Genomic DNA, 12,275 nt, shown 5'->3' with positions numbered 1-12,275 from the left:
CAGTGATTATTCAGTAGGTGATTTACGGTCAGTCCTTTAATAATTGGACAGTGATTGTTCTGTAGGAGATTTACGGTCAGTCCTTTACTAATTGGACAGTGATTGTTCTGTAGGTGATTTACGGTCAGTCCTTTAATAATTGGACAGTGATTGTTCTGTAGGTGATTTACGGTCAGTCCTTTAATAATTGGACGGTGATTGTTCTGTAGGTGATTTACGGTCAGTCCTTTAATAATTGGACAGTGATTGTTCTGTAGGTGATTTACGGTCAGTCCTTGAATAATTGGACGGTGATTGTTCTGTAGGTGATTTACGGTCAGTCCTTTACTAATTGGACAGTGATTGTTCTGTAGGTGATTTACGGTCAGTCCTTTAATAATTGGGCAGTGATTGTTCTGTAGGTGATTTACGGTCAGTCCTTTAAGAATTGGACGGTGATTGTTCTGTAGGTGATTTACGGTCATTCCTTTAATAATTGGACAGTGATTGCTCTGCAGGTGATTTACAGTCAGTCCTTTAATAATTGGACAGTGATTGTTCTGTAGGTGATTTACGGTCAGTCCTTTAATAATTGGATAGTGATTGTTCTGTCGGTGATTTACGGTCAGTCCTTTAATAATTGGATAGTGATTGTTCTGTAGGTGATTTACGGTCAGTCCTTTAATAATTGGACAGTGATTGTTCTGTCGGTGATTTACAGTCAGTCATTTAATAATAGGACAGTGATTGTTCTGTAGGTGATTTACGGTCAGTCCTTTAATAACTGGACAGTGATTGTTCTGTAGGTGATTTACGGTCAGTCCTTTAATAATTGGACAGTGATTGTTCTGTAGGTGATTTACGGTCAGTCCTTTACTAATTGGACAGTGATAAATCAGTATGTGATTTACGGTCAGTCCTTTAATAATTGGACAGTGATTGTTCTGTAGGTGATTTACGGTCAGTCCTTTACTAATTAGACAGTGATTGTTCTGTAGGTGATTTACGGTCAGTCCTTTAATAATTGGACAGTGATTGTTCTGTAGGTGATTTACGGTCAGTCCTTTAATAATTGGACCGTGATTGTTCTGTAGGTGATTTACGGTCAGTCCTTTAATAATTGGACAGTGATTGTTCTGCAGGTGATTTACGGTCAGTCCTTGAATAATTGGACGGTGATTGTTCTGTAGGTGATTTACGGTCAGTCCTTTACTAATTGGACAGTGATTGTTCTGTAGGTGATTTACGGTCAGTCCTTTAATAATTGGGCAGTGATTGTTCTGTAGGTGATTTACGGTCAGTCCTTTAATAATTGGACGGTGATTGTTCTGTAGGTGATTTACGGTCATTCCTTTAATAATTGGACAGTGATTGCTCTGCAGGTGATTTACAGTCAGTCCTTTAATAATTGGACAGTGATTGTTCTGTAGGTGATTTACGGTCAGTCCTTTAATAATTGGATAGTGATTGTTCTGTCGGTGATTTACGGTCAGTCCTTTAATAATTGGATAGTGATTGTTCTGTAGGTGATTTACGGTCAGTCCTTTAATAATTGGACAGTGATTGTTCTGTAGGTGATTTACGGTCAGTCCTTTAATAATTGGACAGTGATTCTTCTGTAGGTGATTTACGGTCAGTCCTTTAATAATTGGACAGTGATTGTTCTGTAGGTGATTTACGGTCAGTCCTTTAATAATTGGACAGTGATTGTACTGTAGGTGATTTACGGTCAGTCCTTTAATAATTGGACAGTGATTGTTCTGTAGGTGATTTACGGTCAGTCCTTTAATAATTGGATAGTGATTGTTCTGTAGGTGATTTACGATCAGTCATTTAACAGTAGGAAAGTGATTGTTCTGTCGGTGATTTACGGTCAGTCCTTTAATAATTGGACAGTGATTGTTCTGTAGGTGATTTACGGTCAGTCCTTTAATAATTGGACAGTGATTGTTCTGCAGGTGATTTACGGTCTCTCCTTTAATAATTGGACAGTGATTGTTCTGTAGGTGATTTATGGTCAGTCCTTTACTAATTGGACAGTGATTATTCAGTAGGTGATTTACGGTCAGTCCTTTAATAATTGGACAGTGATTGTTCTGTAGGTGATTTACGGTCAGTCCTTTACTAATTGGACAGTGATTGTTCTGTAGGTGATTTACGGTCAGTCCTTTAATAATTGGACAGTGATTGTTCTGTAGGTGATTTACGGTCAGTCCTTTAATAATTGGACGGTGATTGTTCTGTAGGTGATTTACGGTCAGTCCTTTAATAATTGGACAGTGATTGTTCTGTAGGTGATTTACGGTCAGTCCTTGAATAATTGGACGGTGATTGTTCTGTAGGTGATTTACGGTCAGTCCTTTACTAATTGGACAGTGATTGTTCTGTAGGTGATTTACGGTCAGTCCTTTAATAATTGGGCAGTGATTGTTCTGTAGGTGATTTACGGTCAGTCCTTTAATAATTGGACGGTGATTGTTCTGTAGGTGATTTACGGTCATTCCTTTAATAATTGGACAGTGATTGCTCTGCAGGTGATTTACAGTCAGTCCTTTAATGATTGGACAGTGATTGTTCTGTAGGTGATTTACGGTCAGTCCTTTAATAATTGGATAGTGATTGTTCTGTCGGTGATTTACGGTCAGTCCTTTAATAATTGGATAGTGATTGTTCTGTAGGTGATTTACGGTCAGTCCTTTAATAATTGGACAGTGATTGTTCTGTCGGTGATTTACAGTCAGTCATTTAATAATAGGACAGTGATTGTTCTGTAGGTGATTTACGGTCAGTCCTTTAATAATTGGACAGTGATTGTTCTGCAGGTGATTTACGGTCAGTCCTTGAATAATTGGACGGTGATTGTTCTGTAGGTGATTTACGGTCAGTCCTTTACTAATTGGACAGTGATTGTTCTGTAGGTGATTTACGGTCAGTCCTTTAATAATTGGGCAGTGATTGTTCTGTAGGTGATTTACGGTCAGTCCTTTAATAATTGGACGGTGATTGTTCTGTAGGTGATTTACGGTCATTCCTTTAATAATTGGACAGTGATTGCTCTGCAGGTGATTTACAGTCAGTCCTTTAATAATTGGACAGTGATTGTTCTGTAGGTGATTTACGGTCAGTCCTTTAATAATTGGATAGTGATTGTTCTGTCGGTGATTTACGGTCAGTCCTTTAATAATTGGATAGTGATTGTTCTGTAGGTGATTTACGGTCAGTCCTTTAATAATTGGACAGTGATTGTTCTGTAGGTGATTTACGGTCAGTCCTTTAATAATTGGACAGTGATTCTTCTGTAGGTGATTTACGGTCAGTCCTTTAATAATTGGACAGTGATTGTTCTGTAGGTGATTTACGGTCAGTCCTTTAATAATTGGACAGTGATTGTACTGTAGGTGATTTACGGTCAGTCCTTTAATAATTGGACAGTGATTGTTCTGTAGGTGATTTACGGTCAGTCCTTTAATAATTGGATAGTGATTGTTCTGTAGGTGATTTACGATCAGTCATTTAACAGTAGGAAAGTGATTGTTCTGTCGGTGATTTACGGTCAGTCCTTTAATAATTGGACAGTGATTGTTCTGTAGGTGATTTACGGTCAGTCCTTTAATAATTGGACAGTGATTGTTCTGCAGGTGATTTACGGTCTCTCCTTTAATAATTGGACAGTGATTGTTCTGTAGGTGATTTATGGTCAGTCCTTTACTAATTGGACAGTGATTATTCAGTAGGTGATTTACGGTCAGTCCTTTAATAATTGGACAGTGATTGTTCTGTAGGTGATTTACGGTCAGTCCTTTACTAATTGGACAGTGATTGTTCTGTAGGTGATTTACGGTCAGTCCTTTAATAATTGGACAGTGATTGTTCTGTAGGTGATTTACGGTCAGTCCTTTAATAATTGGACGGTGATTGTTCTGTAGGTGATTTACGGTCAGTCCTTTAATAATTGGACAGTGATTGTTCTGTAGGTGATTTACGGTCAGTCCTTGAATAATTGGACGGTGATTGTTCTGTAGGTGATTTACGGTCAGTCCTTTACTAATTGGACAGTGATTGTTCTGTAGGTGATTTACGGTCAGTCCTTTAATAATTGGGCAGTGATTGTTCTGTAGGTGATTTACGGTCAGTCCTTTAATAATTGGACGGTGATTGTTCTGTAGGTGATTTACGGTCATTCCTTTAATAATTGGACAGTGATTGCTCTGCAGGTGATTTACAGTCAGTCCTTTAATAATTGGACAGTGATTGTTCTGTAGGTGATTTACGGTCAGTCCTTTAATAATTGGATAGTGATTGTTCTGTCGGTGATTTACGGTCAGTCCTTTAATAATTGGATAGTGATTGTTCTGTAGGTGATTTACGGTCAGTCCTTTAATAATTGGACAGTGATTGTTCTGTCGGTGATTTACAGTCAGTCATTTAATAATAGGACAGTGATTGTTCTGTAGGTGATTTACGGTCAGTCCTTTAATAACTGGACAGTGATTGTTCTGTAGGTGATTTACGGTCAGTCCTTTAATAATTGGACAGTGATTGTTCTGTAGGTGATTTACGGTCAGTCCTTTACTAATTGGACAGTGATAATTCAGTAGGTGATTTACGGTCAGTCCTTTAATAATTGGACAGTGATTGTTCTGTAGGTGATTTACGGTCAGTCCTTTACTAATTAGACAGTGATTGTTCTGTAGGTGATTTACGGTCAGTCCTTTAATAATTGGACAGTGATTGTTCTGTAGGTGATTTACGGTCAGTCCTTTAATAATTGGACCGTGATTGTTCTGTAGGTGATTTACGGTCAGTCCTTTAATAATTGGACAGTGATTGTTCTGCAGGTGATTTACGGTCAGTCCTTGAATAATTGGACGGTGATTGTTCTGTAGGTGATTTACGGTCAGTCCTTTACTAATTGGACAGTGATTGTTCTGTAGGTGATTTACGGTCAGTCCTTTAATAATTGGGCAGTGATTGTTCTGTAGGTGATTTACGGTCAGTCCTTTAATAATTGGACGGTGATTGTTCTGTAGGTGATTTACGGTCATTCCTTTAATAATTGGACAGTGATTGCTCTGCAGGTGATTTACAGTCAGTCCTTTAATAATTGGACAGTGATTGTTCTGTAGGTGATTTACGGTCAGTCCTTTAATAATTGGATAGTGATTGTTCTGTCGGTGATTTACGGTCAGTCCTTTAATAATTGGATAGTGATTGTTCTGTAGGTGATTTACGGTCAGTCCTTTAATAATTGGACAGTGATTGTTCTGTAGGTGATTTACGGTCAGTCCTTTAATAATTGGACAGTGATTCTTCTGTAGGTGATTTACGGTCAGTCCTTTAATAATTGGACAGTGATTGTTCTGTAGGTGATTTACGGTCAGTCCTTTAATAATTGGACAGTGATTGTACTGTAGGTGATTTACGGTCAGTCCTTTAATAATTGGACAGTGATTGTTCTGAAGGTGATTTACGGTCAGTCCTTTAATAATTGGATAGTGATTGTTCTGTAGGTGATTTACGATCAGTCATTTAACAGTAGGAAAGTGATTGTTCTGTCGGTGATTTACGGTCAGTCCTTTAATAATTGGACAGTGATTGTTCTGTAGGTGATTTACGGTCAGTCCTTTAATAATTGGACAGTGATTGTTCTGCAGGTGATTTACGGTCTCTCCTTTAATAATTGGACAGTGATTGTTCTGTAGGTGATTTACGGTCAGTCCTTTAATAATTGGACAGTGATTGTTCTGTAGGTGATTTACGGTCAGTCCTTTAATAATTGGATAGTGATTGTTCTGTAGGTGCTTTACGGTCAGTCATTTAATAATGGGAAAGTGATTGTTCTGTAGGTGATTTACGGTCAGTCTTTTACTAATTGGACAGTGATTGTTCTGTAGGTGATTTACGGTCAGTCCTTTAATAATTGGACAGTGATTGTTCTGTAGGTGATTTACGGTCAGTCCTTTAATAATTGGATAGTGATTGTTCTGTAGGTGATTTACGGTCATTCCTTTAATAATTGGACAGTGATTGTTATGTTGGTGATTTACGGTCAGTCCTTTACTAATTGGACAGTGATTGTTCTGTAGGTGATTTACGGTCAGTCCTTTAATAATTGGACAGTGATTGTTCTGTCGGTGATTTACGGTCAGTCCTTTAATAATTGGACAGTGATTGTTCTGTAGGTGATTTACGGTCAGTCCTTTACTAATTGGACAGTGATTATTCAGTAGGTGATTTACGGTCAGTCCTTTAATAATTGGACAGTGATTGTTCTGTAGGTGATTTACGGTCAGTCCCTTAATAATTGGACAGTGATTGTTCTGTAGGTGATTTACGGTCAGTCCTTTAATAATTGGACAGTGATTGTTCTGTAGGTGATTTACGGTCAGTCCTTTAATAATTGGACCGTGATTGTTCTGTAGGTGATTTACGGTCAGTCCTTTAATAATTGGACAGTGATTATTCTGTAGGTGATTTACGGTCAGTCCTTTAATAATTGGACGGTGATTGTTCTGTAGGTGATTTACGGTCAGTCCTTTACTAATTGGACAGTGATTGTTCTGTAGGTGATTTACGGTCAGTCCTTTAATAATTGGGCAGTGATTGTTCTGTAGGTGATTTACGGTCAGTCCTTTAATAATTGGACAGTGATTGTTCTGTAGGTGATTTACGGTCAGTCCTTTAATAATTGGACAGTGATTGTTCTGTAGGTGATTTACAGTTAGTCCTTTAATAATTGGACAGTGATTGTTCTGTAGGTGATTTACGGTCAGTCCTTTAATAATTGGATAGTGATTGTTCTGTAGGTGATTTACAGTTAGTCCTTTAATAATTGGACAGTGATTGTTCTGTAGGTGATTTACGGTCAGTCCTTTAATAATTGGATAGTGATTGTTCTGTCGGTGATTTACGGTCAGTCCTTTAATAATTGGATAGTGATTGTTCTGTAGGTGATTTACGGTCAGTCCTTTAATAATTGGACAGTGATTGTTCTGTAGGTGTTTTACGGTCTGTCCTTTAATAATTGGACAGTGATTGTTCTGTAGGTGATTTACGGTCAGTCCTTTAATAATTGGACAGTGATTGTCCTGTAGGTGATTTACGGTCAGTCCTTTAATAATTGGACAGTGATTGTTCTGTAGGTGATTTACGGTCAGTCCTTTAATAATTGGATAGTGATTGTTCTGTAGGTGATTTACGATCAGTCATTTAACAGTAGGAAAGTGATTGTTCTGTCGGTGATTTACGGTCAGTCCTTTAATAATTGGACAGTGATTGTTCTGTAGGTGATTTACGGTCAGTCCTTTAATAATTGGACAGTGATTGTTCTGCAGGTGATTTACGGTCAGTCCTTTAATAATTGGACAGTGATTGTTCTGTAGGTGATTTACGGTCAGTCCTTTAATAATTGGATAGTGATTGTTCTGTAGGTGCTTTACGGTCAGTCATTTAATAATAGGAAAGTGATTGTTCTGTAGGTGATTTACGGTCAGTCCTTTAATAACTGGACAGTGATTGTTCTGCAGGTGATTTACGGTCAGTCCTTTAATAACTGGACAGTGATTGTTCTGTAGGTGATTTACGGGCAGTCCTTTAATAATTGGACCGTGATTGTTCTGTAGGTGATTTACGGTCAGTCCTTTAATAATTGGATAGTGATTGTTCTGTAGGTGATTTACGGTCAGTTCTTTAATAATTGGACAGTGATTCTTCTGTAGGTGATTTACAGTCTGTCCTTTAATAATAGGACAGTGATTGTTCTGTAGGTGATTTACGGTCAGTCCTTTACTAATTGGACAGTGATTGTTCTGTAGGTGATTTACGGTCAGTCCTTTAATAATTGGACAGTGATTGTTCTGTAGGTGATTTACGGTCAGTCCTTTAATAATTGGATAGTGATTGTTCTGTAGGTGATTTACGGTCATTCCTTTAATAATTGGATAGTGATTGTTCTGTAGGTGCTTTACGGTCAGTCATTTAATAATAGGAAAGTGATTGTTCTGTAGGTGATTTACGGTCAGTCCTTTAATAACTGGACAGTGATTGTTCTGCAGGTGATTTACGGTCAGTCCTTTAATAACTGGACAGTGATTGTTCTGTAGGTGATTTACGGGCAGTCCTTTAATAATTGGACCGTGATTGTTCTGTAGGTGATTTACGGTCAGTCCTTTAATAATTGGATAGTGATTGTTCTGTAGGTGATTTACGGTCAGTTCTTTAATAATTGGACAGTGATTCTTCTGTAGGTGATTTACAGTCTGTCCTTTAATAATAGGACAGTGATTGTTCTGTAGGTGATTTACGGTCAGTCCTTTACTAATTGGACAGTGATTGTTCTGTAGGTGATTTACGGTCAGTCCTTTAACAATTGGACAGTGATTGTTCTGTAGGTGATTTACGGTCAGTCCTTTAATAATTGGATAGTGATTGTTCTGTAGGTGATTTACGGTCATTCCTTTAATAATTGGACAGTGATTGTTATGTTGGTGATTTACGGTCAGTCCTTTACGAATTGGACAGTGATTGTTCTGTAGGTGATTTACGGTCAATCCTTTAATAATTGGACAGTGATTGTTCTGTCGGTGATTTACGGACAGTCCTTTAATAATTGGACAGTGATTGTTCTGTCGGTGATTTACGGTCAGTCCTTTTATAATAGGATAGTGACTGTTCTGTAGGCGATTTATGGTCAGTCCTTTAATAATTGGACAGTGATTGTTCTGTCGGTGATTTATGGTCAGTCCTTTAATAATTGGACAGTGATTGTTCTGTAGGTGATTTATGGTCAGTCCTTTAATAATTGGACAGTGATTGTTCTGTAGGTGATTTATGGTCAGTCCTTTAATAATTGGACAGTGATTGTTCTGTAGGTGATTTACGGTCAGTCCTTTAATAATTGGATAGTGATTGTTCTGTCGGTGATTTACGGTCAGTCCTTTAATAATAGGATAGTGATTGTTCTGTAGGTGATTTATGGTCAGTCCTTTTATAATTGGGCAGTGATTGTTCTGTAGGTGATTTATGGTCAGTCCTTTAATAATTGGACAGTGATTGTTCTGTAGGTGATTTACGGTCAGTCCTTTAATAATTGGATAGTGATTGTTCTGTAGGTGATTTACGGTCAGTCCTTTAATAATTGGACAGTGATTGTTCTGTCGGTGATTTACAGTCAGTCATTTAACAATAGGACAGTGATTGTTCTGTAGGTGATTTACGGTCAGTCCTTTAATAACTGGACAGTGATTGTTCTGTAGGTGATTTACGGTCAGTCCTTTAATAATTGGACAGTGATTGTTCTGTAGGTGATTTACGGTCAGTCCTTTAATAATTGGACAGTGATTATTCAGTAGGTGATTTACGGTCAGTCCTTTAATAATTGGACAGTGATTGTTCTGTAGGTGATTTACGGTCAGTCCTTCACGAATTGGACAGTGATTGTTCTGTAGGTGATTTACGGTCAGTCCTTTAATAATTGGACAGTGATTGTTCTGTAGGTGATTTACGGTCAGTTCTTTAATAATTTGGCAGTGATTGTTCTGTAGGTGATTTACGGTCAGACCTTTAATAATTGGACGGTGATTGTTCTGTAGGTGATTTACGGTCATTCCTTTAATAATTGGACGGTGATTGTTCTGCAGGTGATTTACGGTCAGTCCTTTAATAATTGGACAGTGATTGTTCTGTAGGTGATTTACGGTCAGTCCTTGAATAATTGGACGGTGATTGTTCTGTAGGTGATTTACGGTCAGTCCATTACTAATTGGACAGTGATTGTTCTGTAGGTGATTTACGGTCAGTCCTTTAATAATTGGGCAATGATTGTTCTGTAGGTGATTTACGGTCAGTCCTTTAATAATTGGACGGTGATTGTTCTGTAGGTGATTTACGGTCATTCCTTTAATAATTGGACAGTGATTGTTCTGTAGGTGATTTACAGTCAGTCCTTTAATAATTGGACAGTGATTGTTCTGTAGGTGATTTACGGTCAGTCCTTTAATAATTGGATAGTGATTGTTCTGTCGGTGATTTACGGTCAGTCCTTTAATAATTGGATAGTGATTGTTCTGTAGGTGATTTACGGTCAGTCCTTTAATAATTGGACAGTGATTGTTCTGTAGGTGATTTACGGTCAGTCCTTTAATAATTGGACAGTGATTGTTCTGTAGGTGATTTACGGTCATTCCTTTAATAATTGGACAGTGATTGTTCTGTAGGTGATTTACGGTCAGTCCTTTAATAATTGGACAGTGATTGTACTGTAGGTGATTTACGGTCAGTCCTTTAATAATTGGACAGTGATTGTTCTGTAGGTGATTTACGGTCAGTCCTTTAATAATTGGATAGTGATTGTTCTGTCGGTGATTTACGATCAGTCATTTAACAGTAGGAAAGTGATTGTTCTGTCGGTGATTTACGGTCAGTCATTTAATAATTGGACAGTGATTGTTCTGTAGGTGATTTACGGTCAGTCCTTTAATAATTGGACAGTGATTGTTCTGCAGGTGATTTACGGTCAGTCCTTTAATAATTGGACAGTGATTGTTCTGTAGGTGATTTACGGTCAGTCCTTTAATAATTGGACAGTGATTGTTCTGTAGGTGATTTACGGTCAGTCCTTTAATAATTGGATAGTGATTGTTCTGTAGGTGATTTACGGTCAGTGATTTAATAATTGGAAAGTGATTGTTCTGTAGGTGATTTACGGTCAGTCCTTTAATAACTGGACAGTGATTGTTCTGCAGGTGATTTACGGTCAGTCCTTTAATAATTGGACAGTGATTGTTCTGTAGGTGATTTACGGGCAGTCCTTTAATAATTGGACCGTGATTGTTCTGTAGGTGATTTACGGTCAGTCCTTTAATAATTGGATCGTGATTGTTCTGTAGGTGATTTACGGTCAGTTCTTTAATAATTGGACAGTGATTCTTCTGTAGGTGATTTACAGTCAGTCCTTTAATAATAGGACAGTGATTGTTCTGTAGGTGATTTACGGTCAGTCCTTTACTAATTGGACAGTGATTGTTCTGTAGGTGATTTACGGTCAGTCCTTTAATAATTGGACAGTGATTGTTCTGTAGGTGATTTACGGTCAGTCCTTTAATAATTGGATAGTGATTGTTCTGTAGGTGATTTATGGTCATTCCTTTAATAATTGGACAGTGATTGTTATCTTGGTGATTTACGGTCAGTCCTTTACTAATTGGACAGTGATTGTTCTGTAGGTGATTTACGGTCAGTCCTTTAATAATTGGACGGTGATTGTTCTGTAGGTGATTTACGGTCATTCCTTTAATAATTGGACAGTGATTGCTCTGTAGGTGATTTACAGTCAGTCCTTTAATAATTGGACAGTGATTGTTCTGTCGGTGATTTACGGTCAGTCCTTTACGAATTGGACAGTGATTGTTCTGTAGGTGATTTACGGTCAATCCTTTAATAATTGGACAGTGATTGTTCTGTCGGTGATTTACGGACAGTCCTTTAATAATTGGACAGTGATTGTTCTGTCGGTGATTTACGGTCAGTCCTTTTATAATAGGATAGTGACTGTTCTGTAGGCGATTTATGGTCAGTCCTTTAATAATTGGACAGTGATTGTTCTGTCGGTGATTTATGGTCAGTCCTTTAATAATTGGACAGTGATTGTTCTGTAGGTGATTTATGGTCAGTCCTTTAATAATTGGACAGTGATTGTTCTGTAGGTGATTTATGGTCAGTCCTTTAATAATTGGACAGTGATTGTTCTGTAGGTGATTTACGGTCAGTCCTTTAATAATTGGATAGTGATTGTTCTGTCGGTGATTTACGGTCAGTCCTTTAATAATAGGATAGTGATTGTTCTGTAGGTGATTTATGGTCAGTCCTTTAATAATTGGGCAGTGATTGTTCTGTAGGTGATTTATGGTCAGTCCTTTAATAATTGGACAGTGATTGTTCTGTAGGTGATTTACGGTCAGTCCTTTAATAATTGGATAGTGATTGTTCTGAAGGTGATTTACGGTCAGTCCTTTAATAATTGGACAGTGATTGTTCTGTCGGTGATTTACAGTCAGTCATTTAACAATAGGACAGTGATTGTTCTGTAGGTGATTTACGGTCAGTCCTTTAATAACTGGACAGTGATTGTTCTGTAGGTGATTTACGGTCAGTCCTTTAATAATTGGACAGTGATTGTTCTGTAGGTGATTTACGGTCAGTCCTTTACTAATTGGACAGTGATTATTCAGTAGGTGATTTACGGTCAGTCCTTTAATAATTGGACAGTGATTGTTCTGTAGGTGATTTACGGTCAGTCC

This window comes from Heterodontus francisci, unplaced genomic scaffold (genome assembly GCF_036365525.1).
Source record: "Heterodontus francisci isolate sHetFra1 unplaced genomic scaffold, sHetFra1.hap1 HAP1_SCAFFOLD_176, whole genome shotgun sequence".
Lineage (NCBI taxonomy): Eukaryota > Metazoa > Chordata > Chondrichthyes > Heterodontiformes > Heterodontidae > Heterodontus > Heterodontus francisci.
This window is presented reverse-complemented; position numbering follows the sequence as displayed.